The following is a 17,701-nucleotide window of genomic DNA, read 5'->3' as shown; positions in this document are numbered from 1 at the left end:
GTGTCTGTTGAGTAAGCTTCATTATTTTGACAGATGATAAGTTGCTCTGGCAGTGTTGGCCCTATTGATTCTGTGAAGATGTAGACATGTATGCTATCTTATGTAGGACGGCACCTGAACGAAAGTTCAACTCCGTCTTTGTACACTGTGATGGTTACAGAGCACTGTAACAGGCAGAAATGTGTGTAACGTTATGTTCGTGCAGTGTGTGTGTGTTGTTTAGTTGTTTCTGGCCGTTTTGTCACCAAGCAGGCGATCACCTGGAAAGCCTGTCCAGTGTCCATCTACACCACGAGGAGGTAGGCCACAACTGCGCAGGAACCATGGCCAACCTCAACAGTCATGTACTGAATGTCCAAAGAGGGTTTGGAGCCATTCAAAAAAAAAAAAAGAACCCCGTGCCAGCAAGCCGGCAACAACACACACACACACACACACACACACACACACACACACACACACACACACACACACACACACACACACACACACACACACTCATTCCCAGGAGACAGGACAGCAGAAGACGAAGAAATAAGGATGAGAATAGCAATAAAGTAAAAAAATAATAATAATAAAAAATAAATAAAATAAAAAAAATAATAATAATAAAAAAATATATATATATATATGTATAAATAAAAAAAAAAAAGTAAAATAAAATCTTTATCCATTTCTTGCCCACACTTTGTGTAGTGCTGCCCAAAGTGGTCCCCAAAGAGAAAGGGTGTATTGTCAAATGGAAGTAGTAATGCCATTCAATCATGATCGGCAGGAACAAGTTCTGATATAATTCTGAATTTTCTGAATTTTGTTAAACTGGAGTGGTGTCCGAAGTCTCTGGTCGATGACGGTATCACTGAGCAGAGGTTTAGTTGGAGAGAGTCTTGATAAAGGATGAATCAGAGAAGTGCAGCATCTGTTAAAATCTTTGCGTGTTCTTGAAGGCCACAGCAATTTTGTATATGACGTCGTCAGGACGACGAGGCAGCGCACAGTTGTATTATGATTTATGATGTCTTTTCAGTTTCATTTCTTGAATTAACATTGAGGTTGAGAGCTTTCCTGCGATTAAAAGCAGCATTGCAGAAGGTTTGAAGGACCTGGATATTGTTGACAGAAATGAGCATCTTCTCACCTCCGGGACAAAAGTTTGGTACTGTTGCCTTAAGAGCCGATCTTAGATCCTCGTAATTGGAGCATTCAAAAAGGACATGAGGAGAGTCTTCCGGCAGCCCACATCGACAGGAGAATAATGGAAAGTCTGAATGGGTAGAGTTTTGCATTAAGCGAACCATGACCAGTTAGTATGTAGGAGGTAGACAGTGAGGGTGAAAACCATTTTCTGGTGGATGATGAGAGTAGTGCAGTTACGTCGGGAACGAAATTTTTGGTGATAGATCCTTTTTCGGTAGAATTCCATCTAAATCATATGGTTCGCCATCTAAATCATATTCCATCCAGCATATGGTTCGCTCAGTTTTGGAATCAATCTAAGGGTTAACAATGATTCCCTGAAATTCCGTAGAAATGCCTTTGAGGATGTGAAAGCAAAGCCCTCTAAACACAACATGCAAGTCAAGTGGTATGGTGCCTGCAAGAGTCTGTAAAGCTGAAGTTGATACTGTTCGTGAAGTAGGCTAAGGAGAAAACAACGTTGAATAGTGGATAACTTGGTTTGTACTGTTTTTGAGTGCAGTACGTGTAAACCAAAGGCTGGCAGCATAGGTTGTAATTGGGATTATGACAGCATTGTAAAATAGATGTAGGGTTTTAGTGTTCAGTCCCCAGTCTTGTCTGGTAATTTGGAGCAGCATTGCGGTAAAACTCTTAACTTTGACGGACAGATGTTGAATATGCTCAGTAAAGGAAAAGCGGTCGTCGATGATGACTCCTAAAAATTTGGTGCTTTGGACAAGTGGAAGTGATTTCTTGTCAAGTTTTACAACTGGTAGTCTGCGATAGTCTAATTTGTGTTTAAAAATCATGATCTTCGATTTTGTTGGGAATAATTTTAATTTGTTCTTAAAGGACCAGGACGATAGTTCAAAGAGTACTTTATTGGCGTAGAGTTCTAATTCAGATCATGAGTTTCCATTCACTAAAATGATAATGTCATCTGCATACGCAAGTTGTTGCACATTTTGAAATTCAGTCGTCCTAAGCAGCCAATCATCGAGAACTAGGTTCCAAATCAAGGGACCCAAAATTGATCCTTGGGGGCAACCACGGGAGACGGATCTGTTAATCTTCGTGCTTTTAGTGACGACGGTGACGGTGCGATCGGCAAAGTAGTTTCTAACAAGTTTATAAAGCTGAAGAGAGCAGTGATTGGAACGGAGTCTACTGAGAGCACTCTCCCACCATAAAGTACCAAAAGCGCCCTCAAAATCGATAAAGATTGCCATAACGTACTTGGAAGTGGAGCAGTCAATGAGGTGGTGGAGTTCTAATAAGGCGTCTTCGTATCCAAGCCCTTGCCTAAATCCGTATTGAAAAGAGGATGTGGAGCTTGTGGCTCCCTGCAGTGTGGTTATTTTATTGGCGATTAATCTCTCTAACACTTTTCCCAAATGAGAGAGCAAGGTTATGGGGCGGTAAGATCTGGCAGTATCTAGTGGCTTACCAGGTTTATGTAAAATCTTAAGAATGGCGGGTTTCCAGGTTTCGGAAACGTTCCAGTATTTAAGCAGTTGTTAAATAATTTAAGTAGAACTTTGGGCCTTAGGTCATAAAAGTGTTCGATAAATATATTGTCAATCAGGTCATCTCCAGGACATTTCTTTGACTGAATTTTATTCAAGATTGAAGTAATTTCTTCTGCAGTGAATGGACTTGTTTCTTCTAAAGGAAGGTATTTTTGGTTTAAATCTCGAATAGATAGAAGGTGTGAAGTGTCAATAGTGAGATCATCATTAGGCAGCAGTTGGCCCAAGATGACATTTATGGAGTCTGTTAGTGTAATAGTTTCCATACTGTTGGAGGTAGTTCCGTGAAGATGGCGCAGATGTGGGCCATCTTCACGGAATAGACATATTAAGGAATTAACATTCCTTAATATGTCTATCCGCTCAAGAAATGAAGCGCCGGCTACAAATGAAGAGACAACCAAATCTTCAAAATTAAAACTAAAGAAGAGGTGTAGAAGAAAATCTGCGAGAGACTCGCAACCAGCAAACGAAAATCCAGACGACAGAGAAAAGGAATCGACAAGTGATTCCGACCACGAGGATAATAATACCCTATCTCTCCTAGTGGTGTTATTATTATCTAGGAGAGGATTATTATCCCTTCCTAGATAATAATAATACCCGAGCCTCTCGCCTTATTCAGAGTCCCCCACTATCAGGAACACCTGTAGACCAAGTCATTGCTATTAGAGGGACACGATGAATATTTGGGGAAGAAATCCAACAGAGCCACTGCTGCTATCCGCACTGACATTCTCACCATCTTCAGCAAAATGGAGATGGTATTCCTAAATCTCCATATTGAACATGAACGACTACAATCAAAAGTGAAAGTTCTATCGCAGGAAAGGGGAAATAAAATGCAACATCGCCCCCCAAACTTTGAAGAGGCATTGAGAAATGACACGCCTGTTGCACCTAACAAACCTGACATTTCCCAGACCAAGAGGACAACATTAAAGCCAGAATCACACATCGTTTTGATTAAACCGATAGATGATGTGCAGCTTGACACTAGTGAAGCCGTCAAAGGGACCCTGACAGCTAATCTAAAGGAGCCAATGAAGACTGTCAAGATTAGGAGTATCCGGAAGTCCAGGCACCCAGGCATGGTGATAGAAACAGACACCAGGGAGCAGGCACAAACTATCCTTAACAATGCCAATTTCATCAAGATTGGACTAAGGGCAGCAGCTCCCAAGAAAAAAGGGCCTTCAATCGTAGTGTTTGACGCAGATCAGGGCGTCACCTTCGAAGAACTTGCAGAAGAAATTTACAGTAAAAACCTCAGCCTGCACCTACATGAAAACGCAGATGAAGATGACGTCACTCCAAAATACAAGAATAAATCAAAAATTCACTCTAACGTAAACTGGGTAATCCATCTCTCTACTAGAGCATGGCAAATCCTATGAACGCAGAGCCGTATTTTCATTGGCTGGGGAAGCCACAGATTTAAAGAACATATTCCTGTCCCCAAATGCTATAAATGTCTTCGCTTTGGCCACACTTCGCACACGTGCAACCAGCGAGAGTCGAACTGTGGCCACTGTGCCCAAAAAGGGCATGGATACTGGGAATGCCCAGCAAAATATCAACCACCAACCTGTGCCAACTGTAAGGCGGCCAAGGCATCCCACCAGCACTCAATCAGGGATGGAAACTGTCCAGTGTACCTAAAAGCTAGTTGGAAAATCTAACAAGATTTTCCAACTAGCTTTTATAAAAACAAGATTTTATAAAAACACTAGTTGGAAAATCTAACAAGCAAGAGAGCTTGAAGAGGTAAAATTTTGAAGCCTGAAGGCCTGTAATTTTGAAAGAAAGATTCTTCTAGCCGGGAAGGAAGCCCAACCTGCACTGACAAGTGGAAAAAGAAAAGTCTCAAGGAAAGAACATAGGTAATGTACAAGTGGCTATTAGATAGCCACAGTAAAATATACAATATTTACAAAATAAGTAATTAAAATCTTAGCTGAAAAACCAGTCAACCAAGAAATTAACAGAAATAGTCCACCAGAAGAAAAGCAGAAACATATATGCAAAACACAGAGACAAACAGAACTCACCCAAGGCAAAGATATGCCAAAGGCAAAACCAATAAATGCTGTACGAATAAATTAGTTAACCGAATCAAAAGCAATTCTAAATTTAAATCTAAGTATAACAAATCAAAATCAAAATAATAAGTTAAGTATTAATTAATGAATATGCAGAGAAAATGTCTCTGCACAAGTAATCTAATCTATAAACATATGTACATAACCAGCAAGTGCAAAGCTGCTACCACAAGCTGCGAAAAACAAAACCTGTTTCAAATAACAAGACACGTAAAATTAACAATAATGCATTAGGTAAGTATTAAAAAAAAAAAACCTAAACCTGCAGGGCTGAACAAAAGCTAAAACTATACATTTCCACTGCAACTGACAGTAGAAAAGAAAATCATGGCAAGACTGGAGGAGGAGAACGACGCCTCCAACCAGTCAGCCAACAACGCAATTGGATCCGAGAGGGAGGGGAGAGGTCTATCCCACCCCTCAGAACCAAAACCCATTTACAACTAAAAATGCTAGACGAAGAACTATATGGTACTAGCAAAAACCCAACTGATCGCAGGTGCAATCAGGCAGGAAAGAAAAATACAACAAATAACAGCCCCGCAGGAAAACAAAATTAAATCAAAACACAAGCAGCAAGAGTAAAACAGCCTAGAGAGGAAAATCATCTCACTCAACCAGAACAGCCAACTGAAGGTTGGATCTGAGGGAGTAGGGGAGAGGTCCATCCCACTCCTCAGAGCCAAACAGACAACGCAAAAAGAGAAAAACTGTCTCTTCAACATAATAATGAGCTAACTACACAAGTAATGTACAATATAAACATTTAAGATTAACAACTGCTGATTCAAAAGCATAATAAAATCAGTTACTCTCAATTCTGAGAGCTAACAGCAAATCAAACAAAAGCACCATGATATTAACAAGATAATTACAGTATTCACAAAATACATACAATTTAAAACAGAAAATCATTTCAGGCAACCTGACAGAGTTCGAAGTTGGAGAGGGGAGGTCCATCTCTCCCACTCGGCCAAGCGAAACCTGAAACAAGTCTCCAGAAAAAGACGCAAAAACTCTGCGTCCAAAACACCAGGCAATTTAGGCAAGGAAGAAACTCTTCTCAAAAAAAAAAAAAAAAGAATACAGTAATATATATAAATATCTTACAGATAAAAAGACAAAGAAACAGTTGTGAAATACAAAATTTTGCAATCAAATACAAAATGCGCAATAACAACCCACCACTTCCTCGCCACAAATTTCCACATGCAGAAAAACCCTCGCCTCACCGCACCTTCTCCGAATTCCTTCCCTCACCTCGTGCAACGAAATTTAATAGCTGAAGTGAAACTGGATCGATACCAGGCTTCAGAGTTCTATTTCCTTGCAGTCCTCACGGATCTGCTCCACCCTCCCCCATGATATTGCTATAATAAATAACCAGAACGTACTAAGATTAGAAGATGATACCACTCATAAAACTTATACAATTTTGAATGTAGGTACCACTCAAAACTTCTAATTTTGAATGTAGGCTTAAAAATACAGTGATGTGCAAATCTTAAGGACTTGTCAGATGACCGTGGCATCTCGGAACAGACGCACGTGAGTAAGGCTTACCCCATTACGGTAGCGTGCACCGGTTACAGTAACGCCTTCCAGTATCTGGAGTTGTGTAAGTCCATCCAACATAACGCCTCCCCGGCCGAGAACACCTCGGCCGCCATATCGATCCCTTTCAGTGATGTTTGCGCGGTGATACCGTGTAGTGTGCCAACCTCTCTCCAGATTAGCTTGACGTCCAGAATCGCTGCCCAGACTGAATCTACCCTCATCAGTAACGAGTACCTTAAGTTTTGTACACCACAGTAGTAGTATGAAAAACCAGCAGATTTACATTATTCGACCAAATTTCATCACCTATTTAACTCCAAAAAAAATACTATTATTTTTAGGCCTACCGAAATAGTTAAATTCATCCGCCGTGCTGTGTGTCTTATGTCTGTGAACTGAGTGTGTTCTATGGTCGATTTGTCTGTTTTGCTGGACGAAAAACCCCAGTTTCTTGGGGGACCTTGCTATCTACGCCCAGGACTGGCTAACTCAGCCACTCAGTGAAAAAAGCCCATTAAAGTTCTTATATCACCTCTTTCACTCAGCTGGATATCGCTTGCAGCCTTGGTATTCTAATCACAATATCGAGTAGCGAGGCAACGAGACGTCCTACACCCACAGTATATATACTTTAGAGCAGTGACGTACGTATTATGTCGAATAGACATTCCATTGTTAACTGAACAGTTGAATCAAATCACTTGTTATTGTTCAAAGGCAACAGATTCTCATTGTAAGTCACTTCTATTGTTTACTTTTCTCCCAAATTTGATCATAGGTTAAAATATAGAGCCTCACGGAACATGAACAATCCTTTGCACTGATCTCAACGTATCCGTGGACATAAAACATTTGATCCTTAATAATTGAACAGCGTTGCACAAAAGCCTTTCCCCGTGTGAAGTGTCATATTGCGAGTCAATATAATCTATCTCTCTGGAACAGCGAATGTTAAGAAACTTTCAGATTCTCGCTCAAATCATTAGTAGAAATTTCATGTAAAAATCCCCACCCCCTCCAAACCAGAAAATGACGCGACCTCGCACAGGCGTGGAGCTAATGAAAGCACACAATTACTTTTGCAGTCTTCGATGAGGGACATTACCTTCCTACTTTAGTCATTGTCGTGCAAAAATTATGGGACTTTGGGAAAATTGTCCCACGGTTATCCTTCTAGAAATTAGATGGGTTCTGCACATTCTGCTCCAACTCTATGTTCTCCATCGCAGTGCTTCCACGAAGTTAAACAGCAAGTTTTGACTACCAGTTACAACCAATTTATGAAGAGATGGTTTTTACCTCTTTCAAAGCATTGCAGTACCTCCTCTTACCCACACCCTCTATCTGATGGAAATTTAGCAGTGACACATTTCCTGATGTAAATTGATTGAATTTATAAATAAATGTTCTGATACGAGATGACGAAAGTTGCGTGTTAACAGCGACTTTTGTAGCGCAAAAGTCAATGTCTGGTGGAGATAACACGTTACAAAGTCGGTGTCCTCGTGCGAAGCACGGTTGGTAGGTTCGCCGTCCTCCCCACTGGGACTATGAAAAGATCTGATGTCGCGTCCAATCGTTATTTATTATCATTTTATTTTATTTTATTTTTTAATGCCCATGTACAATCTGTTCAAGATAACGAACATTAAGTCAATATTATTGACAAATGTCAGTGGGATGGTCTTGAATTTAAGAGACGCCCGGCAACAACCTTTTTATTGAGTTTACACTGAAAGGACAAATCGCGATACACCTGGTTCCAGGGCATCGCGAGGTTATCACACCCTCTAGCTAGTGGAAGAACCCCCCGCTTGGCAGGTATATTACTACACTGTATTGAACGTTCGTATGGATAAACGTTAACCGACTTTGAAAGAGGGATGATAGTGGGTGCCGATGTATGGTCACTCTGTCGCAGGGTTGGTACAGAAATTGCACTATCCCCGTTCGGCAGTATCAAGAGTGTATCGGGAATACTTGTGGATGAACGTGGCCGTCTACGTCTGTCTCGCATTGTTTCAGCCAACCGGAGACACGTGTTATTGTTAGGGTGGCTCCCAGAACGTTACTTCAAATCCGCCTCGTATTACTGTAGGTTTTAACACACTCTATAAGCTAATCCAGATGTGATGTTTGTGTATTTTTATGTACGTTGTGATGTGCTGGCCTCTTGACTACCTAGCCAGATCCCTGCTTCTAGAAAAAACAACGCAACGCTTTAAAGAAATAAAGGAAATATTATACTTTAAAAAAATGGTATTGACATCGAGAGATGACAGTTTTGGTTGAAATATTTGAATACTAGTTAGCGGACAAAACTCAAATTATAAATAAAGATGACTGATTTGGAATGAGCTCGAACGTGCCAAGTCAGAGGTCAACGTCCCAGCTTCTCGAAATGGCAATAAAAATATTCCACGATAATTATAGATGATATTCTCCAGATTTTGCCATCTTACGCAGGCTATTTCTATATGCCAAAGGGTATTTCAATATTCTCAGTATTCCTTAATTTTCGTTTGTCATAGTAACGGTATGATTCTGTTAATGCGTGGAATGTGTCCCCACTAAACACGCGAAGAGCCACTTAAATTGAAATAGGAAAAGAAATAGCGAGTGTGCGCTGTCATTCCTGAGATATTTCATCACCCATCCACCTTGAAAGAAAAATCTGATTGGGTGAGTAGTAGCAACGACACGTAAAGGACGATTTTTAAAGAAAAATACATATTTTATCTCTGGGAACATAACAAGGTTGATCTTTCAAAAAAGACTCCATGCATCTGGGACTAACTTTGAAACTAGTAGAGATGCTATGGATCTGAGCAAAGAAGTAACCAATAAAAACCTTAGCTCTTTAAGGTTCTTTAGCATCTCTTAGGGCTTGACCCCAAACTATCGATTATCAACAATTAATTTCCGAACTTCGTAAATCCAGTACTGGGATAATCGAGTAGTTGAGACTGGTATTTGAACCTATTTTGGCTCTATGAATTTTGCCGTCGATTTTCGTTTGTGCTGAAATTTTCAGTTTTGTGGCATTGAGGCTTAGCTGTTGAGTCGAGAGGAAACAATTTTTAGTTCTTAACTCGCTCGCTAGATAACGCCACTTATTTTTTCGGTTTTATTTAATTAAATATAAGTTTTATTTTCCCAAGGCTCGAGCCCATGTCATTGCTACTACCAGTTTGGTGCTTATCCCCAGGGCAACCCTTTCAATTGCAAGAACATCTGTAAATATGGATGTTATAATTAACAGTGTGTGTGTGAGTGTGACGTCAAGAGATCTGTATTTTGCATACGAGCTTTGTTCTGATTGGTGGGGGTATGAACCGATGTGCTGATTGGTTGTGGGGGTATAAACCGACTTCGGCTCTGCGTTTACCGGTGGTTTCTGGTCGGGTTGATGCCTTAGAAATCGTCTGTTTTTTGCTGCGTTGGTTTTCAAGTGAGCGTCGGTGGGTGTGCAATGAATTGTGGGTTTCCCCACTTGGAGACTGGGGATATGAACCAGTGCCCTGATTGGTTGAGGGGATATGAACTAGCACTCTTTTAATTTAATGTGCTTTTGAGGATTAAATGTATATTTTGGCATGATAGTGGCGCCATCTGTCGATACTTTCTCTAAGTCGAAAAGCGAGAATGTGAAATTAAAGGATTTTATTTTATTTAATTTTATGCACTTTGATGATTAAATATATATATTTTTTTAACCCATAGCTATGCAAGGCGGTATGATGGCGCCATCTGTTGATCCCATCTGCAATTTAAAAGCTGAGAATCTGAAATTAATGATTTTAGTTCATTTTATGTATGTTTAGAGACACATTCTGTCTTGGAAAAACCTGAAAAGTATATGGTTCAGCAGTTCTTACATAATAAGCATACACGTCGTTAAACGAAACATCGACGGAGCCTATAAACACGTCGTTCTTTATACACTCTCTAACACTGTCAAGATGCTTCAAAACTCTTATGCGACTTTTTTTTTTTAAATGTTAGATGGAAGAAAGAGATGGAGACGCCTCACGTGATAATTTTGGGCACTACTACCACGTACAGGATTGGATTGAGCGCTATTCAAAGAAAGGGCCTTGTTTAAAACTTACGAGGTCTGGTTTAGAGATATAGCTGATCCAGCAGAGGATCTGTTTTTTTTTTTGAATTTTCGACAGATGCTAGAAGAAATAATAGCCAATTTAAGTCAACAAGGCGTTTATTCTCACGTTACGTTGTGTTTAGACGCACCCAGCCTAAAAAATCCAATAAATCTGCCCTTCATGCCCCTGACTGATCTGACGTTTGACCGCGTGATGGCCGCATTCATAGCAGTCGAGCAGTCAAACAGTGAGTTTATAATTATGGACGACCTGAGTCTGGACATAATTCTAATTAATATCACCAATAGGGGGAGGGGAACAACCGTCCTGAGAACATAAAAAAGGGCAATGTTGAATTTGAATGACTTTAAGAAAAAAAAAAAAAAAAAAAAAAAGCTGTCATTCAAATCAATAATACCAATAGCTTGTGTCTTGCTCAAGCTATAACTGTCAGTATTTCTGCCCATAGTGTGCATAGTGTTAGGGTCGGGCGCCATCTGTGGTTTTCACATCTGTGGCATATGTACACTGTGAAGAAATACAGAACACTGTAAATGCCAGAAAAAGCATAGTGCATTGAATGTGTAGTATTGTGTTGGGTTCTGTTGTATGTCCTGGCATTTGGCCGTAGGACCCCAGATGGGACACCACGTTGCCCACACACACCACTAGGAGGTAGCCAGGCTGCCCATTATTCTCTGGCAGGTCTCCATCAGAGTGGCCTCAGCTTCCTCAACGGAGACCAATTTAAAAATAAATAAATAAAATAAATAAATTAAAAATAATAAAATAATAATAATAATAATAATAAAAAAATTAAATAATAAATAAAAATAAGGTAGAGTGCGGCAGTACAGGGTGTACGGAAGAAGATGGGGGATGAAATAAGAGTAAGGGGATGTAGGTGAGAGCATCCCCTAAATTGACAGTGGAGCGTATGCCCCACCAGAAGAAAAGGGGAGGGGATAACTCCAGAAGGGCAGAAAAGCCGCTCAGCGAGAGTGCTGAGTGTGACTTATATTTTGCGGTGGAGTGGTCAAGACCGCTAGAGCCTACCCAACTATATGGAAAGTTAGCAGGTAATCCTACCCTGGATGTTCCAGGGTTAGCAAGTCCGTGCTGGTAAAAAGGTCAAGTACAGATGTTTTATTTCAAGTTTGAGTAAGTCCCTTACAGGTTTGTATCCGTAGCTTGAGTTGGTTGTAGAGTATTGCGCCTAGAAAAGAGGTTCTGTGCGTACTCCGTTAATGATTTGTAATATTGTTCTTCAGAAATGAACAGGTGCTCCTGTCCTTGAGGTATGTGTTGGAGTCTGGTGTACAGTGCTCCTCGAAGATCGTCATAAATTGCCCAGTTATAAAGAAGATGGTCCCAATCTTCAATTTCTCCACATGTACAGTAGGGGTTATTGATGATTCCCAAGGTAGTCAACTTATGATTTATAGGACCGTGTTCAGTTATAATATATGTACAGTAGAGGCCAGGAGAGAACCAAGGCGGCGGCTTTGGATACCGGTAGTTTGACATCCGGGATGAATTTCTTAGTTATCAGGCCCTTGTCCGTCTCCTCCCATCTTGTCTGCCAGATTTGTAGTAGCATGGCAGCTAGTTTTTTCTTTTCTTGCTTACGGTCAGTGCGGGTGTCGATAGTATGTCCAAAGATGGTAGCTGGGATTCCCCGCCACAAGCAGTAGTGCAATCCTCGACGGATAACCTCCAAGTCAAGGGGGAGGACACCTGCAAGAACCTGGAGGGCCGGAGAACTAACTGTGCAACAGGCCCTGGTAATGGCGAGCAATATACTCCGCTGAATTGTTTCCAGTTTGTGTTTATTGCGAACAATTATTGCTCTATGGCACCAAATCCCGGATCCGTATGTAATAACAGGGAGAAATATAGCTTTATACAGGAGTTTGAGTGTTCTCCGGTTCAGACCCCAGTCACACCTGCTTACTCAGACGATTAAGGCTGCATAATTTCTGATTTTTTCTTGAATTTATGAGAGGTGCGGGAAGAAGGAGAGCTTCGAATCCAGGATGATACCCAGGTGTTTTAGGGAAGTTACCAGCTTGATGGTTTTCCTTGTACCTTGATCTGAGGAAGTCTTGATATTTGTTGGGTGCCTTTGAGAAGTATGTATTGTGTCTTCTGTGGAGAAATCCGGAGCTTGTGTAGAGTCGCCCACTCCTGTAAGATCTGTAGTGCTTGATTTCCAGTGGCCTCGAGAGCTGCTCTGGTGTCCGCTGCGATGGAGATAGTAATATCATCTGCAAATGCTTGGATAGTAACAGGGCCCAGATCCAGGCCAAATAACTAATTTGATTTCAGCGGGTAGTTGATTGTGGGAAAGAACTTCCATCAGTTGTGGGCAGTTTGAATAAATTCAAGATGGAACTTGGCAAACTGGTAGAGGGCATTGACAGGTGATGCGAGAAGTGGTTTTGGCTAATGGAGTTACTACCGCAGTTTGCTTCTTTGCATCGTTTGCCAGTACTAATAATGATTTTAATAAGATAATAATAATCGCATTGTACGATATTTTTAATTTTTTTATAAAGATTTTTAAGAAAAATTTTAAGGAAAGAAATTTTGAATTCTTCTAGGGTGTATTTGCACCGCCTTTTCTACAATTGCAAAAACATTCTAAGATGTGTTCGTCCCATGCTGCGTCTGAAGTATAACTGCAGTCTTGTCTAGATGAACCTGCAATGCTTCTTTAACCAGTGACCCCATTATTTCCCCTAGAACAGACGTTAAACTAACAGGCCTGTAATTACTCATTTCTCCGTTTGACCCTCTGTGACGTGGGATTACATTTGTGCATTTGCAGTCCACAATATTTCGGATCTTCCAAGTGCCACCTTATAATTGATTTCTATAAGAGGATTATACCTGCCTCATTTCTATACAAGAAAACTTTCTATAAATCGCCGATTGGACAACGTGGGGCTTCCGTTTTTTCCTATCTGCACTGAACTGCACTTAGAACTTCGTGTGTCTGATTGTATCATACCTCTCAGATCCCATTTTTCCTCTAATATATTAATCCCAATTTGACCCCACGAAATGTATAAGTTATTTTGAGGTTGTTCCGCAAATGTGAAACCTTGCATTTCTTCCGCATTAAAACAGGTACCATCTTTCTAAGTATCCTTGAGGCTTACCTAAGTTGTTTTGAAGGAACGCTGCTGGCACTCGTTATAATCACTCTCTCGATCATCGGAAATTTTGGCATCACGTCCTCTCTCTCTTCTTCAACATCATTTAAGGAAATTAGAAACAACAGCTGTCCCATATCCAATCCTTAAGGATCCCACCGTCTCTCAGATGATGGTTGTCGCCGTCATTGGAGAAACCACGGCGTCCCCTTTCAGTCGATTGCAAAAAATTAACGCAAAGAAGAGTTTTTTTAGAAGCTGTTTCAAACAATTGCAATAACCTGTATTTGAAACGGCTTTCGTTTTATTAATTATGCTATAATCCCGTGAATGTTCAGCTGTGGGACTTCCTGTAATTTTTAATCATTTTCCATTCGAAATTTTAAAATAAAACAGGAAGCAAAGTTCCATTTCGTTATCATCCATTCATATTTAGTTAACATTACCTTTCAATTAGAACATTTCATTCTTTGTTTACTCTGAATATTAACGACTTGCTATTTGTTAATCACGCTTTTTTATTTATTTTTTTTTTCAGGTGTTCATTTGGGCCGATAATCGCGATGGATTCCGAACTTCTGCAATTAATTACACAAATCTGCATGATTTTCGATGTTTGTAAACTACTGGCTGTTTTTAACTCAGTTCTTCAGATTGTCTTCCTCTCCACACCGGGTGGAAAAGAACTGAGTTCATATCCCGTCGATGACAAGAGGAATTTTTATGGGCCTTTTTCACAACGTATCTGTTAGTCGGTTTCAGGCGAGGGTGGCATGGTATTTTCACACAGAAACTAGGGTTTTTCATTCAGCAGATCGACCACAGAACACACGCAATTTAGAAACAATATATACGTAGCAACGATCGATTAATTGTTCAAGCTTAAGCTTGAAGTACTGTTGGATTATCTATTAAATCCTTGCAATGTTTGATTATCCATTAAATCCCTAGTAAAATCCTTATTATGCTAAGATAATAAGCTTTTCTAAGGATTTTATTCGGAGCAACATGGCCTTAGTCGTTAATTCTCCTAAAATCCAATACCAACAACATCTGAACTCAGTTTTTACACTGATTTCAGAAATGTTATTCGTTTTTTTCCCATCACGTACTGTTTTTTCACAGATAACTTAAGTTGATGTCATGAATTGAATTATTGAATGCACTGTTAGCAGTAAATGCTCGGAATTTGAAAATTATATCTTTACATGTTATCAACACTGCCTTCAGTCTTTGTTTCTTGACATTGAGAGCTCTATGAAGCATTAGCATTAGTTGAGGCATATGATGCAAGAAAGCAAGCTTATACAGCAATAGCCAAAAAAACCCTTCCCATTTCACCCATCCGGTCACTCAAAATGTTTGTCTAGCTCAGCCTTAAATTTATTTAAACTATCAACTTCCACAACAACAGATGGAAGTCTGTTCCAGCAATCAACTACCCGTAAGCAAAAGGCAAATTTCCGCACATCTATTCTACAACTCTCTTTCCTCAATTTGATCTATGCCCCCTCAGTTTTTAATGCTCAAACCCTTCAAGGCCTTATACACATCAATCAGATCACCTCGCAGGTGGCTGGTTTCCAAATGCTACAAGTCACAATCACCTCATTGACTCTGCTATCAAAATTCCTATATATCATTGACACAACTCCATGACCTGCTTTGGCAGTCCGTCTGCACTGCTATGAGAACTTCATATCTGACTGCTCAATTACCCCAGGTCTTCTTCATTCTCCACCTCCCTTAGTGTAGTACCACAGAGTTGGTACGTTTCTCTAGGGTTACTGCTACCCATATGCAGTACTTTGCATTTGTTAATGTTAAACTTCAGGTGTCACTTCTCAGCCCATCTGCCTAACTTCGATCCTGTTGTAGTAGCATACTGTCTTCAGTTTCATTAACAACACTGTCAACCTTTGTATCATCTGCAAACTTGGACATTAAGCCTGATATGCCTTCATCGATATCATTGATAAACATATAAAACAACAATGGACCCAGAACCGAACCCCGGGGAACTCCCCTAATAAAATTAGTCCATATAGAACAGGTCCATTTATTACCATTCTCTGCTGTCTCCCACTCAACAATCCCTTTATCCATTGCAGCAACTTGCCCTTAATGCCATACCGCTCCAATTTGTACAGCAGTCTTCCATGCGCAACCGTATCAAAAGCTTTCCTGAAATCCAAGTATATGATATCAAAATTATTTTTAGCATCCAGTTCCTTTGTGACCACATCGTAGTATCCAATCTAATTGATCAGACAAGACTTCCCCTTAACAAATCCATGCTGTGTCTGAACTATTGCTGCTGTTTTGTCTAGGTGATCCTGTGTCAAATCTTTAACCAGTGACTCCATTATTTTCCCCGGAACAGAAGTTAAACTAAGAGTTCTATAATTATTTGTGCCACCCTTTGAATCCCTTTGTGAATTAGGGATTTATTTGCACATCTCCAGCCCATGGGGACCTCCCCTGACTCTAAGGATGCCCTCATAATTATGGCTAAGGGTTTGCTTACTTCCCTTGCTGCCTTCTTCGTTATAACTGGATAGATTCCATCTGCCCCAGATGCTTTTTTTGTTTAACTTCAACAATTTCTCCTCCACTTTGGTTGTAAACGTTTGGCATTCCCCTCATTGAATAGCTCCTCATATGTGAATGTAGATGCAAAATACTCAAATTGTTTATCAGTTTTTTGAGCAGAATCATCAATAATCGAACCATCTATGTTAAGTGGACCAATCTGATTCATCCACTTTCTTCTAGAATTTACCATTTGCTGTTTTTCTTTGCATCCTTTGCCAAAGATTTCTCATAATCTGCCTTCACCTACTAACCTCCATTGTGACTTGATTACAGACGAGCTTATATCTGTCGTAGGCTTCTGTGTCACTTGATAATTTACATTCTCTGCCAGGAGCCTCATTAATTCATCCGAAATCCATTTAGGCCTGAACTTTGAACAGTATTTCTTAGTTGGTGTGAAAAGCCTAGTAGCCTCCCAGAATTGGTCCCTGAAGGCTTCCCATTTAGAATTCACAGTTGGTAACATCATCAGTTGATCTCACTCCATAGAATTTAAAAATTGTCTGAGACCTTTGTAGCCACCTTTACGAAAACAAAAACCCTTCCCTTTACCCTTGATCGTAGTTACATTTTTAAGTAAATCGCACATTAGTACACTGGATCACTGTCACAGAGTAGTTCCTTTATCTGCAAATTCCTAATACATGCGTCATCATCAATGCTGATAATCAGATCAAGGGCATTACTCCCTCTGGTTGCCCCTCGAACATGTTGCTGCAAAAAAGAGTCCTCCAATAAATCCAAAAAGCCTTGCTAGCATGCGAGTGACCAACCCACAAGTTCCAGTCAATATCTGGAAAGTTAAAACCCCCCATTACAAGACATTCTGATTGAATGGCCCTCTCTATTTCTCTGCGCAACTGTTCATTGTACTCATCAGCGTTATAACATACTCCTACTCTCATTTACCCTTTCCCAGTGTTTATGTTACACCAAACAGACTCAACATTGCACTGTCCACCCGTGTCAACTGGATGCACCTCCTTAGATTTTATGTTTCTTAACTAACAGCATAACCCCTCCTCCCTTTCTACCCTCACTGCCCTTTCTGTACACATTGTACTCCCCAAATTCCAATTCTGTACTGTTCATATCTGTGTGGCACCACGTCTCTGATATCCCAACAATATCTGCCTTTGTACAGTATTTATCAATGTGAGTTGTTTATTTTTGAGGTTATCGTGTCAGAGTGGTCTTCACGAAAGTGTTTGAATAATCCCAGGTTATATTGTTGTATTTATGGTGGTTATGTAGTGCTCGTGCAAAGACAAGATATTAGAGAATATGTAAATAAAAAAAATGTGCTGGGCTTATTTTGGAATGAAACTCGTTGACCAAGATAAACAATGCGTTGCACATAAAGTTGCTGATCCTGTGTTGGAGCATTGCAATTGTGGAAAAATGGTAAAAAGAAAGCTGTTCCCATGATTTGGTGGGAGCCTACAAAGCACTGTCAAGACTATTACTTTAACTTAAGG

This window comes from Mastigoproctus giganteus, chromosome 4 (assembly GCF_048544385.1).
Source record: "Mastigoproctus giganteus isolate SK-2022 chromosome 4, ASM4854438v1, whole genome shotgun sequence".
Classification (NCBI taxonomy): Eukaryota; Metazoa; Arthropoda; class Arachnida; order Uropygi; family Thelyphonidae; genus Mastigoproctus; species Mastigoproctus giganteus.
Note: the sequence above shows the minus strand (reverse complement) of the source record.